This window comes from Centrocercus urophasianus, unplaced genomic scaffold, assembly GCF_019232065.1.
Source record: "Centrocercus urophasianus isolate 14NV4802_14NV808 unplaced genomic scaffold, USGS_Curo_1.0 seq_11, whole genome shotgun sequence".
NCBI lineage: Eukaryota > Metazoa > Chordata > Aves > Galliformes > Phasianidae > Centrocercus > Centrocercus urophasianus.
The window spans coordinates 36,467,314-36,487,640 of NW_024884253.1; the positions used below are offsets into that span (position 1 = coordinate 36,467,314).

General features: G+C 40.8%; 1 protein-coding gene across 10 annotated transcripts in view; it reads left to right on the plus strand.

Moving 5' to 3' along the window:
• The window catches only part of PLAG1 (PLAG1 zinc finger), a 55,868-nt gene that overhangs the window by 22,522 nt on the left and 13,019 nt on the right, over positions 1-20,327 (plus strand). For 5 of the 10 annotated variants that reach the window (XR_006171369.1, XR_006171374.1, XR_006171368.1 and 2 more), the window contains exons 2-3: positions 3,966-6,452; positions 18,019-18,118. The gene's annotated coding sequence lies outside the window, so the exon portion shown is untranslated. Of the gene's footprint in view, positions 1-1,047; positions 6,453-8,321; positions 8,387-17,280; positions 17,628-18,018; positions 18,119-20,327 lie in introns of those variants that run through there. The other 5 variants (XM_042834369.1, XM_042834351.1, XM_042834359.1 and 2 more) reach the window with 5 other exon arrangements.

Genomic DNA, 20,327 nt, shown 5'->3' on the forward strand with positions numbered 1-20,327 from the left:
TGTTCATCCTGCCAGCAGATGTTGTCCCCCAGCACCCAGCAGCCTGGCCAGGCAAGGAGAGCCATGTGTTTGGGATGAAAGAGGAAGATTTTCATCACCAGGGGTCAGAAATAAGCTTCTCGTGTGTGGTCGATAATACGTAGCACGCGTGGTTTAGTAAGATGAGCTTCCAGCTCTCTCTGCAGGAGAAAGGGATGCATACCTTTCATTAACTTCTGCAGATTTCTATGATCTGATAGGAGACGGGAAAGAAATTTAATTTCTACAGCCAAGTCTCTGTGTGTTACTTTCTCATGTGTTGCTGATGACGGAAAGCTTGGGCGGGTGCCGTGCTGTCAGACTGGATTACCCAGCACTCGCTGTCAGGAGTCACACTCCATGCTTGCAAGCACGGCTTTCCTTTTTCCTGAAGGACTGCAGGTTTGTGTGGGTACAAACAGTGGTGGCACAAGTCCTCTGGTATTCAGATTTGTGTGTGCAGAGCACTGTGAAATTTGTAGTTGTAATGTTATCTGTTAAGAGTAGAGTAAATCCTACTAAAGCAAGTAGTGTAAATTACACCGGCTGTACTTCAGATAAGTCTCCCTACTATTGTGTGCAATTAGACAGAGCTTTTTAGAGGATTAATAGGTACTATATTATAAGAGATTGGACTGTGGTAGGAAATGAGGCTTCCACTGAAAATTTTCTTTAAGCATCCAAATGCAAAGATCCCTTACTAAAATGTATCTAGCTGTTTAGCTTTTCTTAGCAGAAGGTTCATAGGTCATAGAAACAAGTGCTGTATGAAATTTCAAACCCAATGGTCACCTGCTTTTAAAGAAAAACAGAAGTAGTAGCTCATTTCAGAAAGCAACAAGTTATTTAACTTCTGTGTTGTGCTGTCATTAAATGCCTCTGCTCATTTGCATCCATCTGTATGCTATACTGTTTGGATTATTCTTTTGTTAATTTTATTTTGAGCTGCAGAAGCCAGCACGGGCACCTTAAGATTTCGTTGGCTTGCTTTCTGGACACCTTTTTTCTGAGAAAAGATGGTCATACCAAGACTGTGAATAACCCTCTCTGTGTTCAGATCTGTCGGACAGTGAGCATTGCCTTGCATTTTAGCTTTGCTTCCTTGCCTCTGCCTCACTTCACTTTGCTTTTTAGGCCCCCCTTTCCTCTTCACGTTGTTCACTGTTTTGTTTCATTTTTTTAACCAACTTGTCATCTGCCAAATAAAGAGTACGGAAGAGATTGTTTCCTTATAATTGTTCCTTATCCACCTATAATTTGCTTTCCCTTCCTTACTCTATTTTGCGCCTATCTCCTGATCTTCTCACCTTCGTCCCTATCCCTCCTCCCTTCACAGTCTTTGGTTTTGGAAAGAGCTGGGAGATGTGGTTGTATGCCAGACGGGCTTGGTTATTACTTACATAGGGAAACTTCATCCTGTCCAACAAGTAAGCTATTCGTAGCCTTGAGGGATATGTCTAAAGGGCACAGAGTTTCCACTCAAAATTTAAGTAGATTAGATTGTGTGTACATATTTGTTGTGACTTGGCAGGTGTCCCAGTGCCTGAGGTCTTAGAGCATATACTTTGCTATACTTGAGGCAAGCTGAACTGCATGTTTCAAGAGACGTTCTGGAGCAGTGGGAGGCTGCAAGGAGTTCACAAAGGTGTTATCCTCTCTAGATCTTACGCAACAGGAGTCCTGACTGCTGTTCTGTCTAGTCCCGTAATTTATCTTGGTATTAACTTCTATCAGATGCTTCAAGGGGTGGAATAACCGTAAGACAGACAGGATAAAATCCTCTTTTAACTCTCTGCTGTTTTGGATTCTGTTCTGGAAGAAGAGGGCTGCTATTATTTTTTCTGAAGCCCTCTTTAAATCACGATACCATTCTGATGATCGCATTAGAGATGAGTGTTGTCTGCATAACTGTATGCCACCTACTGGCACTGCATCTCACAGGCTAATTGCTGTTAAAAACAAAGTATTTGTGCTTATTAGTTTGAAATTTGCTACGCTGTGGTGTTATTATCTCTCACTGTTGTGAGAACAGCTGAAACTGCGTCATCAAGTTAGTCTACTGTTAATTATTTTAATAGTATTCACTCGTGTTGTTGGTTTGTTGCTGTTTATTTGTTTGGTTTGTTTATTTGTTGTTGCTTTTGTTTTATTTTTTTAAGTGTAGTCCTGAAATTCAGGTGCTGCAGACATGCTGGAGGGAACTGTGAGGTTAAAGCAGTTGTATTTTATGAAATTGTTTGGTATGGCGCTTTTCCTTATAAGGTCCAATGACCAGTTGTTTTGATTATTTAGAAGGGAAAAATTCCATGAGAACTGTTACTGAAAATGACTAACTTGGCATTAGTAATCTGTCATTCTCTTACAGCATTTGATGCAACACTGAAGTTAATAAAGATTGCTGAAATATCAGCAGCTGAAGCGCTGAAATATCTGAGCTGAAGTGCTCAGATGTTTTCAAATTCATATTCATATGTGAACTGCTTATTACATTTTCTTGTAAATCACTAGTAGTATCTGTAAATAAATATGGTCTTTGTTTGTGGTGGTGTGATCTCAACATCCAGGCCTTTGTAAATAAAGAGTAGCCTGGATATCTAAGAGAAGAGTCAAACAGTTGTTTCATAGAGCAGGCTGACCTAAAGGCAGCTCGGAGCTGGAGAGGTTCCTAGGTTTTTCTGTTAGAGAGGTGAAATCTCTGCAGAATGATGGTAGCACTGTGCTGGAGAATCTGCAGGAGCCCAGTGGGATTGTCAGGTCAGGTTGCATGGGGAAGGGATCCTTGACAGAGAGGTGGTGTGGATTTATTTAAGCAGTTTTGTTTCTTTATTTAAGCAAGGGTTGGAAGCTAATAAAAATGCACTAGCAGATAGGCAGCACATATGGGCCCCTTTTGCTTGAAGTTACAGAGAAGTATGAGAGAGACGCTACTAGGATTTACCTGATTTGAAATGTTCATCTACCTTACTCGTTCTTTGGGCATCTCAGTGCTTTGGGAAGAAATGCTTAAAAACAGCCGCCCAAACACATTTCTGCTGTCTGTTAGAGCAGGCTCTTAGAGGATGAGGAATGGTCTGCTTTTACCTTCTGTATGTTGAAATTTACCCTAACAGGCAGAAAGTTGCATGAAAAAAATTACTGCGTTTCTTTTACTTCTGTTAGGCTTTTCTAAGTACAGAAACATAGGATTCACTCAAGCAAATAATGGGTAGAATTGTCCCTTTTGTAAACCTTATAACAGAGGTAGTGAGAAAGCTTTTGTGATCAACAGTCTAGACACCCTATTTACTATGGTTTTGTCTACAGTAGGCTGCTGCTTTGAACATGTTAGTTCTTCTCATGGCATCGAGTGTCCGTGCTGAACTGAATTCTGCAGGTTGTGTCAGAAAAAGGCTGCTTGCTGCAGTAAGTGCAGGAAATGCACATTGCAGTCAGTTAGATTCCTCTCTAAGGTGTCTTTGAGCTACTGCCTTATAATATGCTAGTTTGTTCTCTGTACCGTATTTCTTCCCACCTGGCTCTCTACCCATGTCCTTCTTTACTCCAGGACCATCCTGATTAGTGGTAAATGCTTTATATGTGTTGGCACTTACGATAAAGATTGTGAAGAGGTTGGTTGTGGTGATTTATTAGTTACGAAGGGTCTACATTGTCTCTGGAATTGTGTGGCCTCTCATTTGTTCATGCCTGACGCTACTCAGATGACAATCATTGCGGGACGTACAGATACAGGCCAGTGCCCACAGAAATGAAAGCCAAAGGGCACACCTGGAGGTGTCCTCAGGGATGAATCAATAAAAAAGGCCGTAATGGATCTGTCAATTGACAAGGAAACATAACGAGATTCTTGCTCAGTGCCCTCACAAGTTCTTTGGGCTGGGGTTCTGCCCGTGACATTGCCACCAAATCCAGGAGTGACGTATTTATTTTTTTTCCCGGATGGTGCACAGTGCCACAGCAGAGGCTTGAGGCAGCCAGGTAAAAGCCCAGCAGTACAGGTCAGTAGCCTCACCTATGCCATACTGTCCAGCCTGGCCTGGGCTTGCTGGAAGCACTGACTCATCAGATGCGAGCAATACCCAAGAAACAACCACAGGATCCCGCAGAGACTGGAGGAGGAAGCCGATCCAGTAAGTACTGCATGCCCAATTGCACAATAATTTCACAGTAGGGTTTGAACTACTTTTTCTGGAGTGGAGAGCTCGGGCTCAGGTAGCGGCCTTCCATTTGCAGTTCCACTCGGCAGTTCTCAAACGCAGGTCAGGCATGTCTTTATTTATTAGCCGTGGGTTCCTCACCCACACATACGTGCTCTCGCTCACTGGCCCCCTCCAACCTTCTGTGCTCCAGCTGTGATTCCTACGTGTCTTTGCTTCTCTTATCCTCTCACCTGAAGAATAACAGCTTTACTATTGGTACTCCTTTCCCATCTCAAATTATTTTATGTCAAACACAGTAAATTCCATGCAGCCCTCACTCAGCTCACCTTGCCTAATTACCAGCCCTGGTTTGCTGAAGTACTACTTGGAAACTTTATTGTCAGTCTCCTTGTACCTCCTTCTTCTCCTTCCCCTTGTTATCTTTGTTTCCTACCCTCTGTGTAAGAGACCCACCCCATAATGAAGGTCTCTTTGCCACCCAAGTCTCTGCAGCCCATCCCATAGTTCCCTGCCCTGTTTGGGAAGCCTGGAGATCTCTAGAAGGATTGGAGAGGTGACCCTGCTCTTGATGCTGATCTCAGGAGCTCATGGCTCTCTCTCTGCTTGCGTAGGGAAGCCGGGATGCTGTGGGGAGGGTTCATGGCTACACACAGCAAGGAGCAAATACTTCCCCACTGAGCTAGAGCTGTGGCACAGCTCTCCTTCCTGCTTCCTGGCATCTCAGCTTCTCGCCTGGGTGGAAGGAGAGAGGGTTCGGAGACTGGAGGGAAGTGGTTGTTTGGGGCAGGCACAGATGCAGTGGATGGATGATGTTACATGTGACTCTGTGTTTCCCCCTCCTGGCTGCACCCCTCACCTCAGTACTCCTCAGTGTCATCTGTGACAAATCTGCACTGTTGACATGGGATTTATTAGCATTCTCTCTTCGGTACCAGACATCACAAATAGAAGAGTTCTTGATCACACTTCTTGATGCTTATGCATTTTTCACACTGTGTGGTTTTCTTTCTCCTGCCTCTTCCATCAACTGAAAGAGCATCCCCCTCCTAAATCTGTGTTTAAAGCAGCTCACTTCTTTGCTGTGCCAGGTCCCGGACATGAGTTGCACTTTTCTGCCTCCTCTCTCAGCTGATCTGATCTCCTCTTGTTTCCTCCTCGCTAATCGCAGCCTTCCCCAGCTTTGGTTATGCTGCCCCCCTGCTCCAGACCTTAGTCATGCTCAGAGTGTTTATAAATCCGAATGCAGCCTCAAATATAAAGCCGTGCTGTTGCTGAGCTTTGTTAGCGTGCTCAATCTCTGCTGAGGGCGAAGCACTCAAGGAATTTCAAACTGCTTTGCTTTCCTAAAACTTTATTTAGTGTAGTGGACTTGTGTATATGTAACTACCAGTACAGATTTGTCTTAATTTTGCAGCGTGCTTTACAGTAACTTGTAGGAGCCACAATGAATGTGTGGGAGGGAGGTTTAATACAAATGTTGCAAGGTAAAGGAGTTCCTTTTTTTTTTTTCCTTTTTTTTCTTACCCCCTTCCTTCTAGGATATAATCACCTAATTGTTCCTGGATGATGCTTTTCAATAGGCAGCCTTACAGTATGTTATCTCAGCTTACCTGTGTCTGTAGAAATGAAGCCCTTTCATCTCCCAGGGAGTAGTATCCTTCAGCATAAGGACAGCTAGTTGCACATGTGTGCAATTACAAATGTAATGCCCAATGTTTTTTTGTTTGTTTTTTGTTTTGTTTTGTTTTAAATACAACCAAAACCCTTTGTTTTCAAATAACTGTCCAACAGAGTCTGACGACTTTGAGTTTGGAAACAGTAGTGAGCAGCTTACTCCATCACGTATGTCCCAGAAAAACCTAAAGCAGCATATATAGTATGTGGAAGCAATTTGGAAAGCATCGTGCAGTTTTGAACAGAACGTGGTGAAAAGAAATGTTGGGGGAGAAGAATTTGAATGTGATTGAGGGAGGAAGCTAGTTAGCATTATTAAAGCAGTTTGTAATGAGTGGGGTGTGTAGTAACTTCTTTTATTTTTTTCTGATTTCTCTTAGCACATAAAAAGCTGCAGCCCGTATGAAGAGGGGAATTATTAGCTAAAAGATAGCCGTCAGATTTCAGAAGATAAATGAAAGGTGGATCTGAACCTTGAAATTGTCAGCTCAGCAGGAGATTGCAAAGGCAGAGTGGTGAAAGGAGGGTCTCCTGCAGAACTCCCAAGAAGATTGAAATGGATTGTGCAATTCTGGAAGGGGACAAGAAACGGGCAATACAAAGGTGCTAAACATAAACAGTTATAACACAACACTGGTCATGTGCTTCACCTCTACCTCCAACACCCAGCAATACATAGAGATGTTCCATGTTAAGACCACTTTGTTAGCTGATTTAATCAGAAGTATTTTCTGACAGTATTTGGGATCTTGTGTGTGTCATCTAGAGGAGCACTCCTTGCAGTACCTACTTTGTTTTTAAGGTCTTTTTTTTTTTCCTTTGAAAAAGCAGCATCATCTATATCAGTAAATAAATCCCTTTTCTGAGTACCTGTTTGAAACATGAACTGAATACATGGCCAATGTAAAAGTTATCCCTTCACATTTTAAAAATAAAATTAAACTAAAACCGTTATGATTGCAAATTTTTCTCTAATCTACAGCTACTTTCCCACAGCAGGAAAGGGGCTCAAGCATCTCGTTGGAGAGCACATTAGAGGAATGCACTCTCTGGGGCTCACGAAAGAACATCTCCATGTTTCCATCTGCCCTCCAGGATTTTTTTCCCATAATGTGCATGAAATATTGCTGCATACCATGCAGTCATGAGACTGTTTTTATTCCATCCTTTTTGTCACCATCTTCCTTCCACCTTTCTGTTGGCAGTTGTTCAAGGCAAAATCTTGCATATGTTTTTCTCCCATCACTTAATGTAGGTTTGGAAATCAGGGAGGCAGTGTCTAAACTGTGTTGCTTAAAAAAAGCAACAACAACAACAACAACAACAAAAAAACCCTCTGCACTTGTCTTAAACTGTGGAGAACAAACATGACAGATCTTTCATCACAGACCACTCAGTATTGATAGTGGTGAATGCTTACTGTGATCAGCCATGTCTAGCAGAATGTGAAGGAATGTGCTTGTCTTAAGCCTGTGTGTTTTGAGAGGTGGAGACAGAGCAGGGCGACAGGGATGTGTCTCACCACCTGTCTCTGTGCCAGTGAGGAGCCCTGTCCCTGTACGTGACCTGCTGTGCATTGACATGATGTGGAACAACTTCCTTGTGCTGCAGGGAGCCTTACTGGCTTGGCTGCCCTGCCAGTAATGAGCCAATTATCTAATGATTAATGGTAAAGCTGTTTGGTGGCTATGTGCTGATGGCATTTCATCAGGCTGATAGGAGCTCCCCGGATTAGTTTGCTGTTGCTGCAGCTCCAGGGTGGACTTTATATGGACCTGGGGAACTTCTGCCTTTGTTACTTGAAATTTGTAGCTGCTGCCAACCACCTGATTCTAAAATCATACTAACCTGCTTGGCTTCATTTCCTCTCATTGCTTTCAGTGATCTGGGTCTACATTATGCTTTTTTTTTTTTTTTTTTTAAAAATTATTTACTAATTTGACATCAAATCTCAAAATCCTTATCAATTCACACGTGCCCCCAAAATACACAGCATGACAAACTGAATGTGCTGCTCAGTGCACTGAATGGGAAACAGGAATAAATGCAGAGCTACATCCTTGTCTCATTAACAAGGATGCTCTCTTAACAAAACAGCAGGCAAGCACTGTGAATTCTGCATAATCAGAGTAAGCTGGTTGTGTATATGCTAGTGTCATTGCTTAGACAAAGCCAGTATGGAGAGACCAAATCAAACTTACCTTCAGTGCCTGAGCTGGGGGTTCTGAAGGGCTCACTGATGGCAGGTTGCTGTAGGCAACTGACCAATCTGGAGAGAGATCTGCTTTGTTGCTTCAAATTTTCCCTTGTTCTGTGTTGTCTTAAATCACTCACATATACATGATAATTGAGTACTGCTTGAGGCATAAAGCAGCAGAACTCATCGTATCTCTCAGAATGTGTTATTTTTACCCTAAGCATTTTGCATCTTCAGTTACTCTTCCTTAAGCCTTTTGTGTTTTATCTCATAAGGTTTTGTGATACGATCATCCAACATCAGAGCTATAGCGGTAGTAGCAAGGCCATCTTGACTAAATGTAAGTGACACTTCATTTAATGTAAAGTTAAAGTAATCCATGAAGTTATTTTCTTTTCAGATAGAGCAGTGGTTCCTCAATTGTAGGGTATCTTGGAGGATTTGCAGCTTGCAAATTGCACTCTTTGTTAGTTTTCGTCTTTCTTTGGGGCTGGGATAAATGAAGCAGAGGAGTCAGGGCAGACATGATCAAGGTTTTAATTGAAATAGCACTAATAAGTAATACATCTAAGGTTATATTTAAAAAACAAAACAACAACAGAAAAAAAATGCTAACCAAAAAAAACACCTGACAGTGCTAACCTTCTCACAGTTTTCAGCCCCAGGCAATGTTGTTCAGGACAGGGCTTCAGTGTTCTTTGGACTGCTGCATAGTTAACACGTGAACTCAAGATGGGACAAAAGTACAAAAGTACTGGGAAGACCACTTTTCCTCCCAGTTACTTTATTTATGTTTGTCATGAGTTGTCTATTTGTCCCAAGTGTAAATTTCCTAACCATCATCATAGGTCTTGTGCTATTGCAGCCACTTTATGTGGCACCAAGATTTTTCACACTCTTTCTTCCACAGGTTTGTCCCTCTTATTTGAGCTTGTGTTGGTGAGATGGGTATTGCCTTTTTTCTCCTTCCCATCAGGCAAAAAATTATGCCACAACAGAGGATTTCTCCAAGCCCGAGGGATGAATCAATGATTGGATTATTGTAGTCCTATGTTTTCTTTCCATGATTTTTTTTTAATAAGCTTTGCTATTTAAAACCTGCCCCTGCCTTCTAGCACCCTGTTAATATCTCCAACAGGGCCAGCTCCTTTGTGCTGTCTGCCTAGCAGACCTTCAGGTGAAATTACTGAACTCTTCCATGAGTTTTACGTTTTCAGCTTAAATGATGGGCACAGTACAAAGTAGTGTGAGTAGTAGCTGCTTTTTTTTTCTGTGCTGTTCCAGTGCTGGCTATCCCTCTCTGGCTAAACTGTACAAGATTATAAATGATAAACATGAGTGGAGTTTATCTTCTGTTCACCAATATCCTTGTGAATTCCACCTTGCAGGCCAAGCTCCAGTAACTTTTTTACGTAACAGATTACTGAAACTGTTAAAAATACCATGTGTTATGTTTCAAGGTAGATGACTGTCTCAAGGAGTAAAGCTTTTAACTTTTATCTAGTTGTGTTCTGCAGCTTAATTGTGATGTTGAAATTACACATTCTGGAGTATGCAGGTTTAGAAAAAAGTTCTGAAATGTAAGTATGTAGAACACGGTTTTGGAGGTGGTCCAGGCAGACCTGCAGCAGGCAAACCTGAGATTTCCATCAGTTAATTTTGGTAGAAGCTGTAATAAGCGTAGAATTGACGGTGACCATGATTGTCCTGGAAGAGTCAGAGTGATGTTTTCAAGAGGGAATGCCCGTAGGTCTTTGCACAGATGAATGACAGACTAGAAGGTGGGATCAAAGGGTAGAAGTGAAAAGAAAATTCTCTATTACAGGTGTTTCACAGTTACGTTCCACAGAGGTCTGTGCTGTTCCTTGCTTTCATAAATGATATAAGTAAGGGATGAGCAAGTGGATTAGCCTGTTTGCTGTGAAGAAGGGAAGCATCCGTGAAGAACAGTAGGAGGAGATTGAAAATTCTGAAGACTGAAACAAAATGAGAGATGAAATTCAATAGAGATAAATGAGGATAACTGAGGAGCAGATACAAGAGTTTGATCTCAGCATTACCACAGAGGTTTGAGACGTGGGGATGATTCTGAGTCATTGACTCATTGATCACCAAAGCACAACTCCAATGATAGGAGATATTAGGAAAAAGAGAGTAAAAGGGAAAACGTCATTATGAAAGTATATAAATTAGTGAGAACTATTGGTATTGGGTGGATGGCTGGACTGGATGATCTTGTGGGTTTTTTCCAACCTTGATGATTCTATGGTTCTATGAAATCCATGGTTCAATCGTATCCTGAGTGCTGTGTTCACTTTTGCTACCTTCATCTCAGAATTTATTAGAACTGGGAGAGGCTCAGAGAAGGGTAACAGGGATGATGAGATGCATGGGGTTGCTATCAAATGAAGAATTCTTATGGAAACTGGGTTTTTGGTTTGGGAAAGCAGTGACTTGAGGACAACATCCTGAAAATTTGCAAAATCAGATATCTGCAGTGGAAGAGGAGGAGAGGAAGAGGACTGGCCACTACCTTTTAGAACAAGAACATACCAAGCTAAGAGAAGACAACTTCTAAGCCTTTGAAAGTAAGAGCATCTCCATAAAATTGGTAGTGGAGAGACATGTGAGATGATATCTCCCACTGTTTAGCACCAGTGCAGTGGATATTAAAAATGGATATGGTTTCTAAGGGGAGACCGAAAAACTGAAATATTGCTTGGAAGGACAACGTACTAAAAGTTGCTAAATTAACAGAAATCATGTTCAGGAAGCTCTTGGCATCAAGGTAGTTGGAAGTCAGAGGAGTGTTGGTGGGAGATATCCCAGATTCATTACCTATTTTGGCTATTTCTAGGGACAGAATACTGGAGAAGATGTACCATTAATTTGTCTCACACACTTGACTCTCATGTTAAGAGGTTTGAGTGTCTTGTTTTACTCTTGAGACAAATTAAAATAACTACTTATGGATATGAATTAATTGTTAATTGTATTAGTGTAGGATCTCACAGATATGCTTTGGATATGTGTTTGTGTTTACTTGTACATATACAGGATTTGTTTTTCATTGGAGTTTATTGTTAGAATGGCATGGTCCTATATGGAGAGGAGCTTGGTTACTACTCAAAGTTTGCTTTCATCAGTTTAAGAATGATTGCAGATTGTTCCTGGTAGGTTCAAGGGCTGTTTTGTATATGTGTGTGTTTTTGTTTTTTTTTTAATTCTAAAATATATAGAGGCACTTTTACATGTTTTAAACATTCTGAAACTAATTACATCAACATTGTTTGCATCACAGCCTTGCCAGAGTTTTTAGAAAAATGTCTGTGCAGTGTTATGGAAATTCTTAAAGCATATAAAAGCCATGAGCATCAGATGGGTTATCTCTAGTCAGTTCTTGCTTTCCTTGATTTATTATATGAGCAGGAATCCTTTGGAATATTTAGTCACCAAAACTGAGCTCTCAAGATTTAAAGTGGACGTGAGTAATTTAAATACAGAGAAATGCTGGGTAGTGCTGTGATAGTTTTTTGTTGTTGTTGTTTTGAAATTACAGACTATTAAGTCATGATAAAATAAACTCATAAACTGGTAAAATTGTGTTTTACTTTTCCAGAAACTCAAGGGAAAAAAAAAAAGGCAAACACAACAGGATTTTATGTAATACTCTTTCTAGTGTTGCATAGTATAAGAGTGAGTTATTTTCTAAAATTAAAAAGCTGGTTGTTTACATTTCTTGACTGTGGCACAGCTTTTTAGAGTTGCAACAAGTTTTATAATCAAGGAAAAAACTGTTGTAAGTAGCAGTCACATTGAGATAAATACTCATCTTCCTGTAACTGCCATTATTCCAAGCATCTTACAGAGTTTTTCTCTAGAAAGTTTGCTTTATTAAGTTTAAAACAATAATGGATGTATTTCTTAAAAGTGCATATGCCTATCAGATGTTTATTGGTGAGATCTGTTTGCTTACTACTAGAGGAAAAAAATAGGCTGGGACATTTGTTCTCCTTGCTTAACCAACTTTTTCACTAATTTGAAAAGATGTGGATATTTTTCTGTAGTCAATTTTATGCAATTTCAGAAAGTTTCTCTGCTTTGTGAATGTGTTTCAAGGGAAAAAAAAAATCTCAAACAGAATTTGTTAAAGTTCTGAATTGGTGAAATATCTCAATTTTTATATTTTCCTGCCTTTTATGTCACGCTCTTTGTAGCATAATCATTACTGCCTGCATTAGGCGTATGTGGTATTAATGATAGGACGGGGGGAATGGTTTTAAACTCAAGGAGGGGAGATTTAGATTAGATGTCAGGGAAATTTTTCACTGAGAGGGTGGTGAGGTTCTGGCGCAGCTGCCCAGAGAAGCTGTGGTGCCCCATCCCTGGAAGCAGTCAAGGCCAGGTGGGATGGGGCGCTGTGCAGCCTGAGCTGGTGGTTGATCTAGCAGTTGGCAATATTCCTTATGGTAGGGCTGTTAGAACTAAGTGATCTTTGAGGTCCCTTCCAACCCAAGCCATTCCGTGATAGGCATCAGCAACGTGCTGTCACTGACGGTAGACTAAGGCGGTTGCCTCATGTTGGTTTCAGTGCTTATGTTAATTTGTTATGTTTTAGCTGCAAGACTGTTTTCCCCCAAGGGTGAAGTCCTGTGCATTATTATTTTAAGTCACTCTTATGTTTATACCCAAGATCACCAGATAGATAGTTTCGTTGTTTTGCCCACATCATTCCATTCCCCTGCAGTAGCTTTCCTCCTGCTGCGTGCTTGGATTTTGTTTTGTCTTCCTGCAGCCTGCGTGTGCTCTTGCTGCCATGGTCGTTCAGCTATCCCTGCACAGGGCAGACTAGAATGTGAATCCAAACTAAAAGATTCTTCTGAAATTGGCTTCCTGATAATAAGGGAAAGCCCTGAATTTCATGATAAGACAAATACAGCCTTGTATTAAAAACAAAACAAAAACTCAAAACATCATTGTTTCTTTTGTGATTAGTTTGTGTATGTACACATGCTTCTCTTACATGAAATGCTTATTTAAAGTTGAGCCAGTGTCTACATCTTTGAACATCTATTTACAGTATATCTTATCCAAAACTGTAAAAGGCCAAGTGGCCACCCACCTCTCAGTGTCATCTCATCACCCACTGGGGCCTCCATGTGTGTTCCTTGGTCTTCTCATATCTTTCTTCAGGCTTGTGAGAGAAGATCAACTTAAAAAACCTAGCCAGTTCTCTGCTAGTGCAAGATAACATACCTGTTGGCTCCCTTCCTCTCTCTGCCATCCTGCACAGTGGCCGAAGGCAGTGCTCTAGGCTTTGAAATCCGTCCATCCTGCCGTTTGGCAGTGCCGTGTTTATAGACAGTCGTGCCAGGTGTCTTCTTTGCTTAGGGGTGAAACGTGTGTGTACATGTTGTTTGCTGTTCAAATCTCTTCCAAATTACACAATAAAGCAGACAGAAAATTAAATGAAGTATAATCTTCTGGAACTGCAGACATGAGCCTTTCTGGCCTAGGTAGGCACCCTGGTTTAACTAACTTCTGGTTATCAATCTCACAAGAATGAACTGGGGAGAATCTACATCTTCCTACCCTTGTCCTTCTAAACACTGGCAGCAAAGGTGAGCAGGCTGTGCTATTTCCTTTAAGAAGTGACATGCTGTTCAAATGAGTGTGTATCAGATCACCTGCCAAGAACAAATAGTGATGTAGACACCTGCATCTGTCAGAAGACTGATTTTAATTGAATGCTGAGAAAGACACCCCTGAAGTCATCCATTCTTCAGCATCTTTGCCAGTTAAGCATGAATTTTTATTGCAAGCTTGACCGTTTTCAGTGGTCAACTTTTGCAGCTGAGATTATCCCATAATGCAAGTTCGCTGTCAGTAGGAGGTATCTCTGGAAGACTCAGGTTGGAGGCTAGACCTTCTGCAGCTATTTTGAGATGTTTCTCCTGCTGCAAAACTGCAACATTTTTCTACAAAGTCAGAGAGACTGACTACCATTTGTCCTGCAGTCAGTACAAGCCTGCAGTAGGCATGGTGGTCCTTGATGATCGGGGGGAAGCCTAAAGGCTGTAGATTCCAGCATGCTTTTGCCTGCTTTTTTCAGCAATTGTCCTATCAGAGGAGTTGAAAGGAAAAAGGTTTAAATCCACGCCTCTGGAAACTGAACTGACTGCTGATAGAGCAAAGAAGATGGGAGCAGGCTAAGTGGTTCTCCTTCTTCGGTTGCCTTAACCCAGTGGTAGATTTGTTCATCTTCAGCAGTCCTGATGACATTTGTGCAATTTGGATTGCCCTAGTTGACACACAGACCTGGTGAGGAGTTTTCTCATTCAGTTCTGCTGCACTGAAGTGAAGGTGCTGCCTGTCTGCCAGTTTAGCTCTTCTGTACCAAGGGATGTGGCTACACTGTCCCTTGAGGCTTCCTCCAGATCTGCTGCCCTTGCTGTCACTGACTGGTGCTATCACCCTGGCAGCTTGGTGCGCCAGACTGGGTTTCCTCAGTATTTTTGCTTCTATGTAGCTACTTATTAATCCCCTGATATAAAAAAGACAAAAAATGGCTACTTACACTACAATAGGTGTGGTTCTTCCATACACTTTTTCCGCAGGGATACCGAAAGTGATCTTTTGTCCTTTACTCTGAAAGAATCTTTACTCCTTGGTGGCAAATCTGAGAGAGGTTAGACAGGGCCATCCTTGGTTTTATCCATTACTACTCTTAGCAGCAGCAGCAGCAGCTCTTTTCTTCCTTGACTGCACATGTTCATCCCCCCTCTCATCCCAAACTGAGTTGTCAGTCCATGTTTCAGCTCTCCTGTCCTCACACCGTGCTCCCAGTGAGGCCATCATCTTCTGCCCATGTACTTCCATCTCACACTAGGTGTAGTAGTGATAAGAACAGCACAGCTGGGGAGTTCTTTCACTTATGCTACTCATGGTAGCAGTCGTGAGGATTCACAGGCCCAGCCTGGAGGTATGTCACTATCTTCAGAGAACTTGATCCTGTTCATTAGAGTACATGCTCACCTGGGATCTGCGTGGACAGCCTTTAAAGAATCACACCATCCACAGGGTAAATAACCCCTTTTCATTTTGTTTACTTAAAGAAAGATTTAAAACCCAAGATGACTCTGTAGTACCCTTAAATCTTTTATTCTGTCATTATCACAACTAGTATTTTAGGACCCTTGTTCTGCTTCACAACCATTAATTTTGAGAATTGAAACTCCATGCGCTGTTCTGCACACAAGGCACAGTGACCCTTCCTGACAGATACTGTGTTGTCCACACTGTGCTCACATTATAACCCTATTTTGAAAGAAAATAACCATGACGCCGATAATTTCCTTTATTTAAAATAAGAAATGCGAGCTAGGAGGAGGATTATTAGTTGTGTTTGTTTCATGTCTTCATCATCCTTTTAGTTTACATATTGCATTATATTTTAAAGCATTTCTAAGTGCACCTATTTCTTTCTGAAGGATGACCTGTGAATTTTGGAAAAAAGAATGACTTTCTTTTTATTATCAAAAGCAGGAATAAATTTAGCTTAGTCATGGGGGGCCTTTTTTTTTTCCCTTTGACTCTTTAGATGCTGTTCATTCAAATATAGTCTAACTGGCAATGATCTGGATGCCTTTAAGGTTAGCAACGTTAAGGCCTGACAGATAGCAGAAGATCTGAATCATTCTTAGAATTATAATCTGACAAATTATAGAAGTTCCCACATGGATTTCAGGCATGCACATACAACAGTGCATTTTGCAGTGTGGTGCTTCTCTGCCTCACGTGGACAATAACTTAAACTTTAGTATTGATTAAAAAATTGTTCTTATCTCATCTGATTGAAAGCTTAGCAACTATAGGCAGTTACAAGAAGAATGGTGCATCTTTGTCCAGTATTCTGCATTGGAGATTTTCTAGCACCAGAAGATTCTGAGGAAGATAGTCTGAAAATGAGCATTGTAGTGGACAACTTTGGCATTCTGTGCATAAGAAAGTCTTTTAGCAGATTGACTGCTGTAGAGTATAGAATTAAATATATGTATTTTTTTACATTTGTTTCTGTCAAATGTGACAGAATCTCTTCCTCTTTTGTATGTATCTCTCTGAGCTCTTTGAGTAGGCTTTGGTCTTGTAGAAACTGAGATCCCAGCTAATTGTAGTAGGTACAGAATTGCCCACGTCTGGATTCACTGCATTGCAATTGTGCTTTGTTTGTAAGACAATGAATAAGAGTACCTGACTTTCTCCTTCATTCAGTTCAGCATTTCAGCTACATTTGGCATTTACCTTCTTTATTTACTTGTTCCAGTTGCTCCAGTTTCACATGCTTTGATAGTCTTCCCATGCCTCTGATGACCTGTCCCTGAAGCCATCTGCTTTTTGCTAGAACTCCTTCAGATGTGAAAATTCTACACAATAATCGTTGAAGAGTTGAGGGGGCATTATATTACTGTAGATAGAACTAAAAAAAAAAAAAAAAAAACTGGAAATAGTCTGTAAATACCAATATTGAATGGACTAAGTCCCTTTGGACATAGTTCATTAAATTTTTATGTCTGTCTGAAATGCTGTCTGCTTATTACGAACTACTGTAGTAGAAACTTTTGGATAATGAAGCTCTTCTGCTGTGCAGAGTGGGTGACATTGATAGGGTAACTAGGGTATTCATATAGACAATCATAGGGTAATTAGTTTATAATGGTCTTGCTGAGAGACTGCACAAGGAGTCATCAGCATTTTCTCCCCAGAACGAAGTGGTTTTGATGAGAGTTGTGTCTGTGCACTTTCTTGTTAGTTAAAAACAAAGCTTTCGATTTGGGTTTGAGTACTGAACCTGTTTCTACCCCCTACCTGCATGTAAAAAAGCCCCAGGTAAACTCCTGTTTAGGCTGCCAGAAAGCCTTGGTGGGTTACTGTAAAGCACTTTCACCTTTGATAGGTTTTCAAGCACACTGGTTCTCTCTCATCCATAGTTACCAGCAGAAGAAGTTGGGGTGGCGCAAGGCTGAACTTGGAACCCAAAAAGAAAACCGTAGTGGAGAGAATGGAAAATGGGACAGGAAAATTGTACAGGGGGCAATGTTGCATGATGCCATAGCTCCTACCAGATACCTCCAGCCTGATATAACACCAAGTGTATGCGTGCTATATGGAGCTTTTCTCTTGCATACTTAGATGAGTTGGAGGGGGTAAGCCTATCCCTTAGAATGAATTGCTGAGTGTGTTTCCATTATATTCCTGTATCACCCAGGAGGCCTTCTAGCAGGAAAAGGGAGATGTACTGCAATTTCATAAAAGGGTAGAGGCAGGAAAAAGGGAGATGTAAGGGAAATTCCAGAAAGTCCCTCTGGATTTGCTCAGGCACACCTAGACTTGCCCTCTATTGGGATTTACCTGTAGCATGTACATCATTAAGATGCTTTATTATTTTTTTAAATTAATTTTATTTTCCTTTGCAGGTCACCTTTTAAGCTGCTATTTCCTGTATAATTAAGCAGAATGAAGGCATTAGGTTCTAGTAGAGTTGAGCCTAATCCAGAAATCTTCTCTTATTCAGTCTTTTCTAAGTAAGAAACTCAATTCTGGGCCCAGTGTTTTACATGTTTTGCTGTTATTTCTAAATTATTTGTGGTCTGTGGATTTTTTGTTTTTAACTTTATTGAAAACTTCTTTGCTTTTGTCTTATTTTATTTCTTTGTATTACTGTCCAGCATAGCGTTAGTTGAAATGATGTAAGTATATTGGAAATTGAAGTGCATAATTGCTACTGATAATGCAAGAGCAATTGATTCATGCAGTTTATAATTAACAGTACATAATGTTCAGTGCATGGATCGGTTCTGTCCCTTTTAACTTTTCCTTCCTGATTCTTTCCAACTCCCAGTCTTGCCACATTCCAGCCTTTCTGAATATCCTGGTTTAGCTGGAGTCTAGTCCATTCTTCCTTTTCTTTTTCAGACCAGTAAAAATGGGAAGTACTGGATTCTGGTTTCCTCCAAGAAGAGTCAGCGGAACTGGTTAAGACCAAAATCTGAGGACTTTAGTGGGCAAACATCAGGTGTGCATTGAACAGAAGCTGCTTTATTCCTGCTTTAAGTATATGCTTCTTTAAAAATAGTGTTACATATGAGCTTTCGTGTAATGTGTTTGTTATATTTGATACTGCATATAATCATTCATCCTGCAGTTGTGAAAGCACCAATAAGAATGAGGATTTTAAGTGATAATTATGTTGAGACACAAACAGGCAATATTACTCATAAAATTCTTTCAGCTGGTCTTTGGAAAGTGTAATATTTGAGGATCAGTGTTTTTTTAGGTTGTATCTCCATTGCTCAGTCTATATATCCACAAGAAAAAAAAAAAAGATGATTATTTACTATTCAGGAATCAATACTGAAGTTCTTGATTGCCTCATCTGTTGAGAAACAATACTGAGATAAAGAGTGTTTACATGTGTTTTTTTTTTTAATAAAACACTGTCATTGCCAAAGATTGAATCCATACTATATTTGTTCTAATAATGCATTGTTAAGGACACTTAAATGCAGTTCAAAATCAGCTTAATTAGTTTTGATCATAGAGAAACAAAACTTGAATTCTTCATTCACACAAATGTGCTGAGTTACATCTGGTACAGCAACTAAGTTACCCGAGGTTTTGGAGAAGATGGAAGTAACGTAATATTGGCCTGAATATAGGATGGCCTCAAGCCTGGGTGTGATCCTTGCAGTTAGAACAGGAGTGAGAAGTTGTCAGTGCTGTTTACATTAAGAGTTAAACTTCATATGCTGTTCTACAACAAGCATGCTTTGCATCAGAATCAGACCCTGCGCATCGCCCTTTGCATGATCTAATAATATCCTGGGTCTCTCCAGCTTGATGTGTTTTCATCTCCCCCCCACTTGCCCTCAGCATTATCAGATTATTCCACTGTCTTGTCCTTGGATGTTCCTATCCATATGCAGTGCTCCCCACAACTGTCAGTACCCCATGCCTCAAAATTTTGCCCACTCTCTCCACTTTTCACCCAACAGCTAACCTTGCCTGCATCCCACCAGTCCTGCCTGCTTTTTCCCTTGTCACCTGTTGAGCACGGAGGCCACCTGCTGCTTTGTTTCAGCATGTTCAAATTAATCATGCTCCCATACAGCAAGCAATAGAGGATGTTCCCTTTAGTATTTGCACTAATGCTGCCTGCCCTTCTCAGGCTGGGTGGGATTTTGCAAACAGGTAGTGGCCCATTTCAAGGCATCAGATGCTTCAGGACACTCCTGGAGATGCTACTGTGCAGTGAAGCCATGTAGGTGCCCACAGGATGTGAAAACACTATGTACAAGCATAGAGTGTGCTGGTATCTTTTTCTTCCCCAGAACTTCATTTATCAGGAGGACTAGATGACCTCCAGAGGTGTCTTCCAGCCCCTACAATTCTGTAATTCTGTGAAAATGGCTAGAACAAGTTTCATTCTATCTTCAGGCCAATGTACATAGGAGACCAGTGTGTTTGTTTACGGGAAGGCACAATAAATGGTGTTACCAGATCATAATTAAAGTGTATATTGAAAAATCTTTCAATCTACAAATTCATCATGTGAATGAGATTCTCTTCTTAATTACATTAGCAGCTCCATTGAAGTCTTTGGAATTGGTCTTCATTTACTCTTGATGCAGAAATACTTGGATTTCAAGTCTCCAAACAACTCTTCAATTTTTTTTTCTCTCATAAGCTAGAAAATCGCTTATGAGACAGAAACTGAAATTAAGCTGATTCTTTGAAGACCTCTGCACATTCCCAGTCATGGAATTGTTGTCCCTAGGCTTCATCCCATGAGTGAGAATGAGTCAGAGGCAAATCTGAAATAAGAGTCCTTAAAGAAACACCTTTATTGTTGCTGGGTATCTTTAAAGAAGTTAGTGCTTCCATGTCAATCTGGTGGGAGGAAAGGTGGTCTTACAAAACCTCTTGCTTTAGGAGTGTGGTACAGCTTAATCTGCTGTTCAAAGACTATAGGGTTGAAAGGTAGCAAATTTCCATCTTGGTCTGCCAGTGTTTCTTTCCTTTTACAAAGACAAGGGAGAAGTTATGGGAAGGAGGGAGGAAGAGGCATAGACAAAGATGTTACTCTATATATATGTGTTTCAAATGGAAATCTCAAATCTGAGGCATTCATAAAAATACACATGCAGATATTAAAAAGGCACGTTCCCTTCTTCTCTACCTCCCTGCTGACACAGCCCTCCTGTCCTGTCACAGCCTGAGGAAAA